This window comes from Mus musculus, chromosome 1, assembly GCF_000001635.26.
Source record: "Mus musculus strain C57BL/6J chromosome 1, GRCm38.p6 C57BL/6J".
Classification (NCBI taxonomy): domain Eukaryota; kingdom Metazoa; phylum Chordata; class Mammalia; order Rodentia; family Muridae; genus Mus; species Mus musculus.
The window spans coordinates 177,197,980-177,215,583 of NC_000067.6; the positions used below are offsets into that span (position 1 = coordinate 177,197,980).

General features: G+C 36.2%; 1 protein-coding gene across 6 annotated transcripts in view; it reads right to left on the reverse strand.

The window, feature by feature from the left end:
* Akt3 (thymoma viral proto-oncogene 3) overlaps positions 1 to 17,604 on the reverse strand; it is a 241,706-nt gene that overhangs the window by 177,904 nt on the left and 46,198 nt on the right. Inside the window, exon 3 of one of the 6 annotated variants that reach the window (XM_030253917.1) lies at positions 11,997 to 12,058. The exons of the other annotated variants lie outside the window; for them this stretch is intronic. The gene's annotated coding sequence lies outside the window, so the exon portion shown is untranslated. The remainder of the gene's footprint in view (positions 1 to 11,996; positions 12,059 to 17,604) is intronic. 6 annotated transcript variants of the gene reach the window in all.

A 17,604-nucleotide genomic window follows, 5' to 3' on the forward strand; every position in this document is an offset into this window, starting at 1 on the left:
CAACATATCTAGAATAAGAATAGAATACAATAGATGTTCATATCAAAATTCTTGACAGGATATTAAATTTAAATAAAAACAATTATGTGGTACAAAAAAATAGACCAATTGGGGGCACTTCTAGACTTGACTAGAATTTCATAACTATAGGCAAATATTTTAAATATATTTTAAAATACAATAATATTTTAACATTAGGTTTGAGCAAAACTGAAATTGTTTTATATGTACTAATTATAGAATTTACCCATCACTTTCCTTTAAAGTTTAAGATTATTTTTATTTCTGTTCATTTTTATTTATTTTAAATACAAATGCTACTTTTGCTTTGATTCATTTCAGAAGACTTAGAAGTTTATAACCTTTGCTTCCTTTTTCATTTTATCAACCTTAGCAGCATAATATTGAGAAGTGAATAGAATCCTCCAATAGCTGGCTCTGCAGCACCTATAGACTTCTTGTACTCTTAACTCTTACTTTACTTTTGGCATCATTGAATAATAGAAAATTCATATGCCACTTTACAAATGTAGTATTTTGGTAAAAATACAACCTTTAAAAAATAAAAAATATATATATATAAGCTATATGTCACTGTTAGGTAGACTTTAATTGCATAAGTCTTGTTTCAAAATACATTCTACAAAATATAAACAGAATAGAATAGCATTTCAATAAACAAATGCCCAAAATAACTTCAATCCCCAAATCTGGTTTATCAAGAAGTATTCAAGAACCTTAGGTAGTAATGCTTAAAGAACATACATATGAAATTATTATACACTAAAGGGAAAAAGTTAATGCCTAAGAAAGATCAATATGTCTATGCTGTCTTTCTTGGGTACCATTTTTAGTTCTCACTCAAGGGTGATCAGGATGAACTGGTCAGTACAAGTCTCCACTCATTTGATTTATTTAAAACCACTAACTAAAATATATGCATACACTGGAGTAAATGTATTTTTTTAAAAATGTAGCTAGAATGTATGTCCACTTAGAAGAGGAATAGATGTTCATAATAAACATTTTAAATACAAACTGTTAAATCCTGAAAACTGACCTCTGGAAAACAAAAGCAGTTTTAACACACATGGAAACAAAGAATGGAAATGAGAGAAAAGAGAGAGCAAAGTCTCTATGTAACTGGCTGCTCAGTCATTAGAAAGGTGCCCCCAACCACCATATGTTCCTCAAATATGCTATCACACCTACAATTTCATCATATGTCTCCCAAGAAATTAATTAGCTCTAACTTTTTCAACTTTGACAAAAACGTCTGCATCAGTCAGATTTCTAGCTGTTGCAAACATTTCAAAATTCAAAGCTTTCTTCAGCTTGTATTTAACCTTTTAATTACTATTAATCATTTAGCAACATTTAGAACAGCATTCATTAGACAGATGTCTAATTCTAGAATTTTGAATAATGTAAATTCATTTACACTTATATCTATTCTTGGCACATATTTATTTGGTGGTTTTACAAAGTAAAACTAAGGTTTAAAAACCATCATTTTACAGCTGTAGTAAAGAAGAAAATAACCAGAAATGTTCATGTTCTCTTAAACAAAACAATAAATTCCTGTAATATCAGTTTAGATGACTTACAGTAATAATGATCTCAATGATTTTAAAATGAAGATTGAAAAACCCTATACTATGTATGAGGTATGTGACAGACTTTATAATAAACTACCAGTGATAGAAAGAACTAAGAGTCTAAGAAAAAAGTATTTTCATAATATACCCATTAGCCATCAAACTAAAAAAAAACACTCCATCCTGATTGATCCTAAACCAAAGTTAGGCTACCATCAAACATGTAAAGTCACTTTCATTTCCATCAATGTATATAAAATACATTGTTAAGCCTATCAATTGTTCCTTGTGAGTTCATTCTGAAAGTATTATAGACTGTGGGATTCTAATCAATTTTCACTGTTTGCTAGTAATTAAGTACATATGAGCAATGAATGTGTTTCACAAATCTTTGCTCTTATAGTAAATGATAAATTATATAAAATATTTACTGTTAACTGCTAACACCCACTGATTCCTTTAAATTGAAGGGCATAGACTACAAAACTTGCCTTATCTTCTGTAAGGCCTCACAAAAAAAAAATAAATAAATAACTGAATGTTCCTTTCAATTATTTCAGGTAGCAAAGTAATATATAATCTAAAAATAATTTCTACTTTAAAAAGTATTAAAATTAAATTTCACTATTCTGACTAAAGTGAATGTTCAAATTAATCAGAATAAGACAGCCTCATAAACTGTCAATAATTCCTTGCTGATAATTCTCTTCCTTTGTGCAGCTACCCAGGTAAAAGTACAGTGATATGCACTATTTTTTAATGGAGAAGACTCTTAGAGGGATAGCAAGATGGCTCAGTGGAGAACACCTGAGCCAAGCTTGACAGCGTAAGGTCCATCCCCCAGGGATCCACATGATAGAAGGAAAGAACCTATTCCCATTAGTTGTCCTGTGACGGTCTTCACATGCACACTACAATATGCATATATATATACATATGCACATATAGTCAGTAAATAAACTTTTCCAAATTAAAATTTTAAAATGAACTTTAGAAATATCAGATATCCTTTATGAAGTTTTTAATGGCCTCTCCAAAAAGCAAAAGAAGATGTCTGCTTCTTTACAATTCCTAATTCCATCTTTTAAATACAGAAATGGGGAAATGAGAGAGAAAGAAGGCTCAGCAGTTAAGAGCACATACAGAAGACCTGAGCTCTGTTCCTACCACCCACGTTCCAGATGTGATGTTCTTACCTAGCCACTGTGCACACTGCATGCCCACAAGAAACACTTATACACCTAATATAAAACAATTCTTTTAACTAGAAAATGATGCCTTATTTCTCTTTGAAATCCCCGAACCTATCAAGTCTGGCAAAAAAAAGAATCTGATTATATTTTCAATAGCAAAAGTGAAACTTCAGAAATATCAGTATAGTAGCTATCAATATAGCAGAATCAAAATTTACAGTTCAGAAATGATCTGTATAGTATGTATGTGTGTGTACTGTTTTCAACTGAGGAAGGAAACAAGTGCCCATTCAAATTTAGTAAGTATTTATTAAGATCCTGCTGTGTTACAGTGAATATCTGGTTTAGATTAAGAAAGGAACAGTAACTACCTTGTCTTGACTGCAGAAAATACATGGGTTTATAGAATCAGAGAGAGAAATATATAGCCAACATGAGGTTGTAAGTTTCCTTGGGAGAAAAATTCCTAGAATTGGTAAAAACAAACAAACAAACAAACAGACACACACATTTATAAAATTAACAGCACAAAAGAATACCACATGCTTAGAAATCAGAAGATCTGGGCATTTCTAGCACAGTGACCTAAAGAAGCCTAGCGACTTATCACAGGAAAGACAGAAAAGAATACATTAACCAAAAAAAGACAGTTTCTGTTTTGAGGATGTAAATTTATAATGACCATGAGACAGTCATAAAAAAGCTTTAAATATTACACCAGAACACTTAAAGAAGTTAGTTTCTGTATTGGGAACTGCAGTTTGATTACTGAATGCCACAAAAGACCATGTTTTACAGGGCTTGTCCCCAGGTGGCACTACTGGTAAGTGCTAGCAAGCTCTAGGAGCCTAATGACAAGTCCTTAGGTCAATGGGGTATGTGTTCTCACAGGAGACTGTGGAATTCTAGTCACATTCTCGTTGTTCTCTACTTTTCCAGGTAAACAGTTTCCTGTGCAGCCTTTTTCATCATGTAGGACACCCTGATCAGATGGGAAAATGAATGTGATTAACTCAGTCTCACTACAACCTTCCTCCTATATAGGATTTATGATAAGTTCTTTCTCTTTGTAAGTGCTTCATGTATTTTGTTACAGTGATGTAAAGTAACACACTACACTTGAAGAAATAGTTGGAATTCACTGATTCATAGGCAAAATGTATATTCAAACAGCAGAAAAGCCAAGAATTTACAGACAGCCAAAGCAGCTCAGAATTGAGTGAGAAAGGGCTCTCTTCATATCTTATAGTAGCTAAGAAAGTCAATAAAATAGCACTCCAATGAAGAGATGCATCTGGAATGGAAAATATGAGGAAGTCAAGTAAGGTATATATTTCAGTAGGGAACAAGTAAACAAAAACATAAAATTATAAGGTCCTAGTAAATTATTATTAGTTACAAAATGAGTATTTGGAGTAAGAAAAAGAATGCATAAACTATTTTCTTCTAGCATTTTGTTTACATTATAATTGATGTTACATAATTTATTCTATAAGCATACTTAATATATAGAGAAATACATACGTAAAAAATTAGGAGTTCATTAATAACTTCACTTTTACCTATAGCTTTTAAAAAATATTTTCATTTTAAAAGTTTAATGCTTAAAGAATGATCAACGTAGCATATTTTTAAAATTTTTGTCATATGAAGAGAAATAAAATTTCCATATGAATATGTGTCAGTGATTAGATGGAAAATAGGCAAAAGAAGTAAGAATCTATGAAGATAAAGTAAGAGTGGCCAGGAACTAACCCATGTTAGTTAGGAAACTGGCAGTGACGGCATGGGCTCTGGGTCTACTCTCCTCTTTTTCTAAAGTATTTGTTTGAATGTTTTTTTAGTAAATGGGTTTTCAACCTAACAACAAACAGATACAACAGATAGTATCTACAAAGTTCTATGGTTATTAACCTCAGGTTGCCAAAAGGAATTAAACACAAGACTCTCTACATAGTGAAAAGTTGAAAAACTGACTTATAAAATAAATAAGCAGGAAAAAAAAAGGCTATGTAAACAAGTAATAGAATTTAATTCTGGTTTCATGAAATATTTAAATTATAAAATATTATATACAAAATATAAAAAAAATATATAATCTAACTATGAAATACAAAAAAATCTCTTTTCCCCACAAAAATTAGGCTTTTTTAATAATAACTGTTATTGTGTTACTTTAATTGTCCTTAGCAGTGGTTCTCAACTTTCCTAAAGCTGTGGCCCTTTAATAAGTCCCCTGTATTGTGATGACCTCAACCATAAAATCATTTTCACTGCAACTTCCTAACTTTAATTTTGCTACTGTTATGAATCACAATGCAAATATCTGTTTTCCCATGGTCTTAGATGACCCTGTGAAAAGGCTGTTAAACACACCCCCAAGGGGCCGCAACCCACAGGTTGAGAACCCACTGGCCTACCTAAGCAAAGTCTTTACATGTAGTGACAAAAGGAAGCACCTGTCAGAGCTGACTGCATTTTAGCTGGTACCTATAATTGTATTCGTCCCAGTTAATTCACCTGAGTTACTCCAAATCATTCTTAACAGTTTTTTGCCTAAATATTATATATATCAAGAAATCTCCTTTCAAACCCAACTGTAGAGCAGAATGTAAACCTGTGTCTTCCCACAGAACTCGTTCTATCACAAGACTATTACAAGTAGTTTTGAGTTAAGTTCCAAATCACTGTTTAAGAACCAATTTACATTCTTTAAAGAATACAATCATTCATGATTTTAATACATTCCCAAAATTGTGCAATTACCACCGTTGATTTCTGAGTTTTTCATCCTCTCCCTAGATAAAGAGAAGTACAGGTCACAAGAGAGGTGATAGAACAATGAGAAAGAATGAACACAAGGACAAGGCAGGCTGTGTGCTAGCTCAGGCCTCCACTTCAGCACTTGAGAGGCTGGAGAAGGAAGGTTGCCCAAATTTCCAGGCCAGCCCAGGTTGCAAGAGGGAGGGAGGAGAAACAAAGTAAAACAGGAATACAGGGAGGGATTGGGGCTTGGGGGAGAGGGAAAGAAAAATAGATTCCCAAGGACAGAGCCCCAGTTCCACAGAAAGGGCATTGAAGTCAAACCAAACCTCTTATATGAGGTAATCCAATGAAGAGCCTAACAGCTCTTTCCATAAGAGAGGCCCAAAGTTAGCACAAGGCTTAAATCCCACTGGGAGAGGTGGTGTAACAATGCCTTCACTGTGACAGGTCAGAACTGGAAGAAAAAAAAAAAGGACCTCACAAAATTGAAAAGCTTCTGTGAGGCAAGAGACCCTGTAAATAGGACAAAAGCGCAACCAACCGATTGGGAAATGATCTTTACCAACCCTACAAGTGAGGAATCTTGAATGGCTGAGAGGCATTTAAAGAAATGTTCAACATATCCTTAGTCATCAGGAAAATGAAAATCAAAACCCTGAAATTCCACCTCACACCAGTCAGAACAGCTAAGTTCAAAAACACGGGTGACAATGGTGAGGATGTGGAAAAAGAGAAACACTCCTCCATTGTTGGTGGGACTGCAAACTGGTATAACATCAGTCTGTTTTAAGGATTAGCCACCCAGAGTGTAATAGGGACCTGCAGAAGGGGACAATCTCTGTAGAGCCCAGGTTCTCTAGGGAGGCAAGGCTAGCAGCAGCTCCTGGCACCCTGAAAGAGAAGTTCCTAGAATGAGTACAGGAATGCTGACCTTGTTAACACTCCTTGGTTTGGTTTACTTTATTGGGCAGTTAGGGGGTTTTAGACAACCCTCCTTTTTCACCAACTATCTAAGATCCTTCTCATTTCTTTTTCCCTTCTGTGTGATCTTCCTTCTTCTTTTTCCCTACCTCTGTCCTTTAAAAAAAAATTAATCATCAACAACATACCTTACTTTAGTTCTGTTGTTTTCCCTCTGTAATCAACTGACTCCATATATATTTCTGTATGTGTTTTGATTTGATGATGAGGCTCTTACAAATTGTTTTCTCATCTGTGTGTGAGTGGTACAAGGAACTGAGCCACTAAGAGAAGCCTACTCAATAAGAATATTCTCAAAATAAACTGAAGATAGCCATCCAACAGATGTGAAAATTCCAACTCAGCATCACTGGGAACATGAAAAAGCAAGGCAAGATGAGTCCTAAAAAGAAAAAGTCACAGGCCTTCAATATAAGCCAATCCAAAGACAATGAAATACAGCAGATGTCTGACAGAGCGAACTTTACCTAAGAATCTATGGAACTGCAAAAAGAATCAAAATAAGAACTAAAGCTATCTTTAAAAAACTCTTCAGTGAGATTGTAATAGAGAGTTCACCAAGTCTAGGAAAAGAAATAGCATCCAAGCACAAGAAGCATTTATTAACTCTTAAGAGACTGCGGCTAAAAAACCTCTCCACAATGCTAAGAATATTGAAGCAAAGATATAATATGAAAAGCGATGCGAAAATGAGAACTCACTTATGAAGGCAAACTCATCAGAATAACATCAATTTTTCAGCAAATATCCTAAAAGCCATCAAAAAATAACTTTTTTATTTCAAGTCTTGAAAGTAAACTGTTGACCAGAACTACTGTATCTAGCAAAATTCTCCTTTAAAATTGAAATAAAGATCATCTGAGGAAAGGCTTAAAGTAAAGCAATTCCAAGCTACTAAGCCAGGAGCTCAGACAACACATACAAGAATCCAATACATAGAGAAGGCAGCCCTTCCCCAAAAGAGATGCAAGGAACGAATAAAAATGAAATAATGAAAGAAATGGAATAGTAAATGAGCACTAGGAATGAATAATGCCCAACTCCCTGAACCAGAAAACTTCTTATATGACCAGAGGAGAAAGAATAGAACAAAAGAAGAGCGCAAAAAAAAATTGAGGGAACTGACAAACATCTCAACAATAACCTATAAATGCTGCCTATTTCTGGATTAACTCACTGGATTAAAACAAAATCCAGGCCAGCAAAATGGTTCAGGTGGCAAAGGTTCCTGGCACTTAGCCTGATGATCTGAGTTTGATATTCAAGGCTCATACAGTACAAGGAGAAAATAAACTCCCAAATCCCATTCCCTGTCTCCCACTGGTATGTGGTAGCACATACATGCATGAGCAAGACACCTGTGTGTGCATGCACAAACACACAAAAAATATAATAATCAATTAATTAAAAATAATAGAGTATCTTAAAACTATTTCTATTTATTGTTTACAATAATCATACTTTATTGGCAAAGAAATACCAAGAGTGAAGGTAGAAAACTAAATCCCACTATATCAAGCAAATGGACGCTGACAAGCATGGGTGACTATCCTCATACCTGGCAAAAGTTATCTCAAAATTAGTCAAAAGAAATAAAGAAGAGGCTAGAGAGATGGCTCAGTGGCTAAAAGTGATTCCTGTATGAGCACAACTGTCCTAAGTTGAGATCTCTAGCATCCACGTAACCTGGAACGTCAGTGCTGGGGAGGAAGAGTGGGCTGTGAGGAGAAACTGGATCTTACTAGTTACCAGTCTAGCCAAACTCTGTGAGCTAGTGGGAGATGCTGCACCAAGGGAATCAGGCAGATCCATGGAAGAAGAGCCCGCTCTCCTCTACTCTCCACAGGCATGTACCCATGCATACATGTGCACATGGATACAACATTTTTAAAATAAGGAAAAAATAAGAAAATAAAGGTCATTACACATTAATACAGAAATAATAAACTGATTGCAAGTATGTATACAACAGTCATTGGTACACCCTACTGCATAAAACAAACACTACTAGACAAAACTAACATGACAGACAAGTTCAGAAACAGTAATGACAGGTAATTTTAATTATAATCAATAGATAGTTCACCTGTACAAAACAAATTAACAAAGCAACTTGAGAGATCAACTATACTATAGATCAAATGGTCTTAACTGACATCTATAGAATATTCCATCCAATTACAGTATATATTTTTTTTCAGAAGCCCAATGACCTTTACTAGAACAGACCATTATCTTAAGGGGACGAAACAAACTTAAACAAATATAAAGCAAATCAGAATATTTCCTGGGTCATATCAGATCACAATGGAATAAAACTAGAAATCAGAAAGAAACTACAGAAAGTATACAAAGATATGGAGATTGAATAATATAATTCTGATATATCAATAAATCATTTTTTAAAGTTAGGAAGAAAATATTTAGAAATCCCCAGAATAAAATCAAAATATAACTTACTAAAACATTTGAGATCCACAAGCCTCTAACCAAAACAATGAAAAAGAAACAAATAAAACTAAATTAATAAAACTAATGGTGAAAATAGGCATATTACAAGATGAAATTAAATCTTAAGGTTCTTTAGGAAATAGTTCAAAATCCTATCTCCAAAACAGGAAAATCTAAAAGAAAAAAATGGAGAAATTTCTACATATACACAACTTACAAAAATTAAACCAGAAACTTGAAAGCAGATCTATCTATAATGAGCAACTAGATGAATAACATCTTCCACAAAAGAAAGACAGTACTAGATGGATTGTCAATTCTGCAAGATCTTTAAAAGAACTAACCCCAAGTCTTCTTCAGACTATTCCATAAAACAAGAAGTGGAAGAATGGTACCAAACTCAGTCTAAAAACAAGTATTATAAAGATATCCAAACCAGAGAAGGATGGAACAAAAAAAAAAAAAAAAAGAAAAGAAAATTACTAAGTTTTCTAAATGAATATAGGCACCAACATTTTCTTTTCTTATTTTTTGCTTTTTATTGTATATTTCCTTTATTTACATTTCAAATGTTATCCTCTTTCCTGGTTCCCTCTCCTGGAATCCCCCTATCCCATCTTCCCTCTCCCTGCTTCTATGAAGGTGTTCTTCCACCCAACCACCCAAACCCACATCCCAGCCCTGGATTCTCCTATACTGGGGCATCTAGAAAGCCCTCACAGGACCAAGGACCTCTCCTTCCATTGATGCTGGACAAGGCCATCCTTTGCTACATATGCAGCTGGAGCCATGTGTACTCCTTTGTTGATGGCTTAGTCCCTGGGAGCTCTGAGGGGTCTGGTTGGTTGATAATATTATTCTTCCTTCAGCTCCTTCAGTCCTTTCTGGATAGCCTTTCCTTCAGTCTCTGCTCTACATTTTATCTCCATATTTGTTCCTGTGAGTATTTTGTTCTCCTTCTAAGAAGAACAAAAGCACAAAAGAACAAAAGGAGAGGAGAGGGGAGGGGAGGGAAGGGGGGGAGGGGAGGGAGGGGGAGGGGAGGGGAGGGGAGGGGAAGAGAGGGGAGGGGAGGGGAAAGGGGAGGAGAGGGGAGGGGAGGGGAGGGAAGAAGCAAGCAGCAACCCAAAATTTATCCTGTCTACAAGAAATGTAGGCCCAGGGGATGGAGCAGATACTGAGGGAATGGCCAACCAATAACTGGCCCAACTTGAGACCCATCCCATTGGCAAGCACCAATCCCTGACACTATTAATGATACTGCTTGCAGACAGGACCATGGCTGTCTTTTGAGCCGCTCCACCACCCAGCAGCTGCTCAAACACCCACAGCCAAACAGTGGGTGGAGCTTGGGGACTCTAATGAAAAAAAAATAGGAGGAAGAATTGTAGGACCCAAAGGGAATAGGAACTCCACAGGAAGACCAACAAGAGTCAACTAAGCTGGACCCCTGGAGCTCTCAGAGTCTGAAGCACCAACCAAAGAACATACACGGGCTAGACATAGACCTCCCTGACCATATGTAGCAGGTGTGTGGCTTGGTCTTTATGTGGGTCTCAAACAACTAGAACAGGGGCTATCCTAAAAGCTGTTACCTGCAAGTGAGATATGTTCTTCTAGCTGGGCGGCCTTGTCTGGCCTCAGTGGGAGAGGAAGTGCCTAGCTTCCAAGAAACTTGAAGTGCCAGGTAGAGGGATACTAGGGCAAGGGGGGTGGCTAACCAGCTCTGAGAAGAAGAGGAGAGAAGATGGGAGGATTATGGGAGGGGATGACCAGGAGGGAAGGCAGTGAGTAGGATGTAAAGTGAACAAGTAAAAAAATAAAATAAAAATTTAAAAAGATGCTGAAACTCACAAGCTGACTCTGAATAAAAAGTTTTAGAGATACAGTCACTAATATGTTTAAGAGGACTATAGCAATGTTAATTTCTTTCCTACATGGCAATAGGTTTGCGTCAAGGGTTATACTCAAAAAACTTCTCTAAAATAATGTACCCAGTAACCAAGAGAAGTCAGTGTTTAGATTTTACGTGTGCAAATTGTTTGCATTTCAAGAACTCCAATTAAATGTAAAATAATTTCATGTTCTAGTGTGCTTACTCACCTTTACAAAGTTACTAGGGCTCTATTATGTTTATAACAAAACAGAAAAAAAGGGAGGATGTTTATGTTTATAACAAAACAGAAAAAGAGGAGAAAAAAAAGGAGCAAGGTTTAGTTTGGAAAAATGGCTAGAAACATTTTCTTTTTCAGTATTACAATCAGCTCCATTTTACAAAAGAACCACCCTGTGAAGTAAAACAAAAACAAAAAACAAAGCAGAAACTCATGAGTAAACCGGGAGTGTTTCAAGTTATGTGAACAAGCAGGCCTACTAGACTATCCACCACAGCTGGCCTGCTAGAGCTGTCACTCTAGCCCATGGGCGGGCTCTCCTTCCAGGACTGTCTTTTCCCCTTTGTTTATATTATTGCTCTAAGGTTGGATTACTGTCCAAAATCCCTTTTCAACTTATATATTGTATAACATAGAAAAGTTGATCACTTTCCTTCTAAATGAAATATCATGATTATTTTATGTTCATATAAATTAAAGACTTTAGTATTTTCTTTTAGTCTAGCTTGAATTCTGGTTCTAGAAACTTATTTGCTTAAAAGAACTGAATTTTTGCTACAGAACTAAATTTTTATTGAAACAGAAAAGCCCAAACCCCAATAAAATGATATATCTTTGACCACCATCACCAACAGAACATCTACTTTGGTAAATAGTATTTGCTCACTGATGCTCCAAACTATTGGCTCTATGCTAAATCACTACGAAATGCAAGAAAATCATAGCATACGTAGCAAACTAGGTTTTCCATGTAAACGTGCATTTAAAAGCCTTAATACCATCTACTGTTCTTTTAGTTTTCACTCAGACAATTTTAATGTCCAAATGTTTTACTCCTACTATTATAAAAAAGAACCACTACCAAGTTCTACCCCAATTTCTCAATCACTCACCCGCCCGCCATCTTATGAATCCTGTGCTTCCTCTCCGCCTGTAGGTTCCACCAAAGAAGACTCTATAAAGTAAATGTGAAGACAATTATTGCCAAATATGAAAGAATAGAGATTCTTCACAGTTCCAGAGAGGCTAATAAAATCAGCCTTTGACTAACTTAGAGAACAGAAAGTATAGATGCAAAGACTAGAAGTAGGAACAGATCATATGCGCTAGTTTAAAAAATCTAAATATATCTAATGTAGAACTGTTCTAAGTCCATTAAAATAAATTTACAATATTTGTAGACATGTATCTACATGATACATATCTGTAAGTCAACTGATACATGAAGAAAACCTCTCAAGACCACATCTGCAACCTTGCTCTTCTTCCAATATTCCCCTTCTTAACTAATGCTACACAGACTCACTATCAAAAGATTTTTTTTCTTCCAGTATCACAGAAGCAAAATTTATGCCAAGGAGAAATAATTAAAACAAACTGATTGAATTACTTTTTCTGTTTGAGACACAGTGTGGAATCCTTTCCATAAATTACTATAAAGGTAACGTAAGACAGTGTTGTACAATGAATGTGTCTGTCCCAAAGTTTATATATTGAAGTCCTTATCCTCAGTGTGATATATTTGGAAAGTCTTTGGGAGAGGACCTTATTCATGAGAATAAGGTCCATGTGATAGAAGTAGGGCCTGTGAAAGATTAAACACAACCAAATGTGCTCTTCTGTTTTTGTCAGTGTGTGAAAACAAAGCAAGGAACTATGGTCTCCCCCAAACTCTACCCTGCTGGTATCTCGATCACAAGCATTCAGCTTCCAGAACTGTGAGAAATAGCTTCTGTTATACACCTAGTCTATACTTTGTTATGACAATCTAAACATAAAAATACTGAGAGATTTCACAATTTATAAAAGATAAAAATATAGCTTAAAGAAACTAAAACCAAAAACCAGAGTTTAAATGAAGCTTTCATGCCATGCTGCCCCACTATTGTCTCTTACAGGACTCAGTGCCTCAAAGATATTACCAGCTTCGCTACACATAAGAAATTAAATATCTGCCCCAATGAAATTTATTTAATCATATAGTATAGACAAACAGCAGGACTGATAAACAATCAGTTCCTTGAGGCCTAAAATGAGAGGGGGGGGAGGGAGAGGGAGAGGGAAAAGGGAAGGGAAAGGGAGAGGGAGAGAGACAGAGAGAGGGGGGACAGAGACAGAGAGAAAGAAAGGAAGGACAAAAGGAAGGAAAGAAGAAAGGGAGAGAGAGAGAGAGAGAGAGAGAGAGAGAGAAGAGAAAATGATCAATGATAACATAGTAAGTATTATGTGAGGGATCAAACAGTATAAAGCAATGATTTCCAGGTGGAAGCAACTGTCAAGTTAAAGACAAGGGTGTATAACTAGGAAAGTATGAACAAAGTTATAAAATAAAGAAACCCAATGCAGCTAGAACAAGACATAGTCATTTACACTTGGAATGAACTAGTCAATAATTCCACTAATATATATATTACCTTATCAAAAGATTAAAAATTCTATTAACAGAGTAACAACAAAATCTAATCTAAGTGAAATATATAGACAAACATGTTTAAAATATGGCTGGCTGATCTATATTTGATACCTTAACACTGTACTTTTCAGCACAAAATATCTTTTTGTTTATTTTTAAGACAGGGTTTCTCTACATACCTACACAGCTGTCCTGGAATTCACAATATAGACCAGCATGGCCTCAAACACACAGAGACCCATCTGCCTGTGCCAACATGCCTAGACAAAATGAGTATTTTAGATAATAAGGTATTGATACAAAATATCTTAACAGGTCCCTCATCTCTTATCTCCCTCTTTCCCAATAAACACTACGCAAAGCATAAAAGTTATCATTTTGCACTGAGCTGATCATATTGAATCTTTGTTCAAAAGCATTTGAAAGCCTAACTCACCCTAGACGGTAATATTTAACTTTCCCACGTAGACCTGACACAATCTGTCTCTGTTCCTCCTTTTCTCTCATGTTCACAAGTCATAAATTCTCTACATCTTACAGTATTTGCTGCTTTAAGCAAGACCTGTTAAAATGCTTCCATCAAGATAGGCTCCAAGTCCATCACCACTACTCATATCAAAGACTTCCTTTGAAACTTAGAACCCTTGCCTATTATATATCACCTCATTTATTATACTGTTTTCCTGCATGTCTATCTCTATTAAACACTGTAGGCTATTTATAATATGACACCTCTTCTATATGTAAAAAATATTTTCCAAAACACTAGACTAAGGCATTTTTTGGTGGCTATGTGCAATGACAATAAAGAAATAAATCATTGAATACAGTATGGTAAGAGTGATGATAGAAAACTACACAAGATAGTCAAAAACCTAACTTAATCTTGCAAAATCTTAAGATAGCTTCCTTGAGAAGTCACAAACTGATTCTCTGAGATAAATATGAAGAAGATACACATGAAATAAAACTATGTAATAGTGTTGTATGCAGAAGAACTACACAACAACTTTCTAAAATATAAATTATGAAGCTTGTCTGGGAAATGATGATCCTATAAAGAAAAGTAATGATTTTGTATACTATGTTAGAGATATTCCGCTGTAGGCCAGTAGTTAAAAATTTAAAGTCTAAATTTGTGTGGTGCCAAAACATGGCTTAAATCATAAAATGATTAAACAGGTCATATGTCCATTTGTCACAACTCAAATATTAAAACTGTCTACAATAAAAAGTACCATCAGCATCAGAGCCCTGTGTAATAACTGCTCAGTTCACAACCTGCTTCTTTTCCTAAGGTTAAGTATTGGTTTCTTGAGGTTTTTTTCCCAGCATTTAACAGCAATATAAATACAATTATATAATTTATCTATCCTTATTTACATACAAAAAAATTATTCCTATAGTTCCAAATCTTTAAGAATTGCAGATGCTTACAACAGTGACATTTGGGTGATGGCAATGCAGATGGCTTTAAAATATAACTGTATTTCACAAATCTTCACCCATTACTTTCTTAGTGAAAGGGAGATATTTACATATTCTTTTTTTTTTTTTTCATTTTTTTTTATTAGGTATTTAGCTCATTTACATTTCCAATGCCATACCAAAAGTCCCCCTTACCCACCCACCCCCACTCCCCTACCCACCCACTCCCCCCCTTTGGCCCTGGCGTTCCCCTGTACCGGGGCACACAAAGTCTGCGTGTCCAATGGGCCTCTCTTTCCAGTGATGGCCGACTAGGCCATCTTTTGATACATATGCAGCTAGAGTCAAGAGCTCAGGGGTACTGGTTAGTTCATAATGTTGTTCCACCTATAGGGTTGAAGATCCCTTTAGCTCCTTGGGTACTTTCTCTAGCTCCTCCATTGGGAGCCCTGTGATCCATCCATTAGCTGACTGTGAGCATCCACTTCTGTGTTTGCTAGGCCCCGGCATAGTCTCACAAGAGACAGCTACATCTGGGTCCTTTCAGTAAAATCTTGCTAGTGTATGCAATGGTGTCAGCATTTGGAAGCTGATTATGGGGTGGATCCCTGGATATGGCAGTCTCTACATGGTCCGTCCTTTCATCTCAGCTCCATACTTTGTTTCTGTAACTCCTTCCATGGGTGTTTTGTTCCCACTTCTAAGGAGGGGCATAGTGTCCACACTTCAGTCTTCATTTTTCTTGAGTTTCATGTGTTTAGGAAATTGTATCTTATATCGTGGGTATCCTAGGTTTTGGGCTAGTATCCACTTATCAGTGAGTACATATTGTGTGAGTTCCTTTGTGATTGTGTTACCTCACTCAGGATGATGCTCTCCAGGTCCATCCATTTGGCTAGGAATTTCATAAATTCATTCTTTTTAATAGCTGAGTAGTACTCCATTGTGTAGATGTACCACATTTTCTGTATCCATTCCTCTGTTGAGGGGCATCTGGGTTCTTTCCAGTTTCTGGCTATTATAAATAAGGCTGCTATGAACATAGTGGAGCATGTGTCCTTCTTACCAGTTGGGGCTTCTTCTGGATATATGCCCAGGAGAGGTATTGCTGGATCCTCCGGTAGTACTATGTCCAATTTTCTGAGGAACCGCCAGACTGATTTCCAGAGTGGTTGTACAAGCCTGCAATCCCACCAACAATGGAGGAGTGTTCCTCTTTCTCCACATCCTCGCCAGCATCTGCTGTCACCTGAATTTTTGATCTTAGCCATTCTCACTGGTGTGAGGTGGAATCTCAGGGTTGTTTTGATTTGCATTTCCCTGATGATTAAGGATGTTGAACATTTTTTCAGGTGCTTCTCTGCCATTCGGTATTCCTCAGGTGAGAATTCTTTGTTCAGTTCTGAGCCCCATTTTTTAAGGGGGTTATTTGATTTTCTGAGGTCCACCTTCTTGAGTTCTTTATATATGTTGGATATTAGTCCCCTATCTGATTTAGGATAGGTAAAGATCCTTTCCCAGTCTGTTGGTGGTCTTTTTGTCTTATAGACAGTGTCTTTTGCCTTGCAGAAACTTTGGAGTTTCATTAGGTCCCATTTGTCAATTCTCGATCTTACAGCACAAGCCATTGCTGTTCTGTTCAGGAATTTTTCCCCTGTGCCCATATCTTCAAGGCTTTTCCCCACTTTCTCCTCTATAAGTTTCAGTGTCTCTGGTTTTATGTGAAGTTCCTTGATCCACTTAGATTTGACCTTAGTACAAGGAGATAAGTATGGATCGATTCGCATTCTTCTACATGATAACAACCAGTTGTGCCAGCACCAATTGTTGAAAATGCTGTCTTTCTTCCACTGGATGGTTTTGGCTCCCTTGTCGAAGATCAAGTGACCATAGGTGTGTGGGTTCATTTCTGGGTCTTCAATTCTATTCCATTGGTCCACTTGTCTGTCTCTATACCAGTACCATGCAGTTTTTATCACAATTGCTCTGTAGTAAAGCTTTAGGTCAGGCATGGTGATTCCACCAGAGGTTCTTTTATCCTTGAGAAGAGTTTTTGCTATCCTCGGTTTTTTGTTATTCCAGATGAATTTGCAAATTGCTCCTTCTAATTCGTTGAAGAATTGAGTTGGAATTTTAATGGGGATTGCATTGAATCTGTAGATTGCTTTTGGCAAGATAGCCATTTTTACAATGTTGGTCCTGCCAATCCATGAGCATGGGAGATCTTTCCATCTTCTGAGATCTTCTTTAATTTCTTTCTTCAGGGACTTGAAGTTTTTATCATACAGATCTTTCACTTCCTTCGTTAGAGTCACGCCGAGATATTTTATATTATTTGTGGCTATTGAGAAGGGTGTTGTTTCCCTAATTTCTTTCTCAGCCTGTTTATTCTTTGTGTAGAGAAAGGCCATTGACTTGTTTGAGTTAATTTTATATCCAGCTACTTCACCGAAGCTGTTTATCAGGTTTAGGAGTTCTCTGTTGGAATTTTTAGGGTCACTTATATATACTATCATATCATCTGCAAAAAGTGATATTTTGACTTCCTCTTTTCCAATTTGTATCCCCTTGATCTCCTTTTGTTGTCGAATTGCTCTGGCTAATACTTCAAGTACTATGTTGAAAAGGTAGGGAGAAAGTGGGCAGCCTTGTCTAGTCCC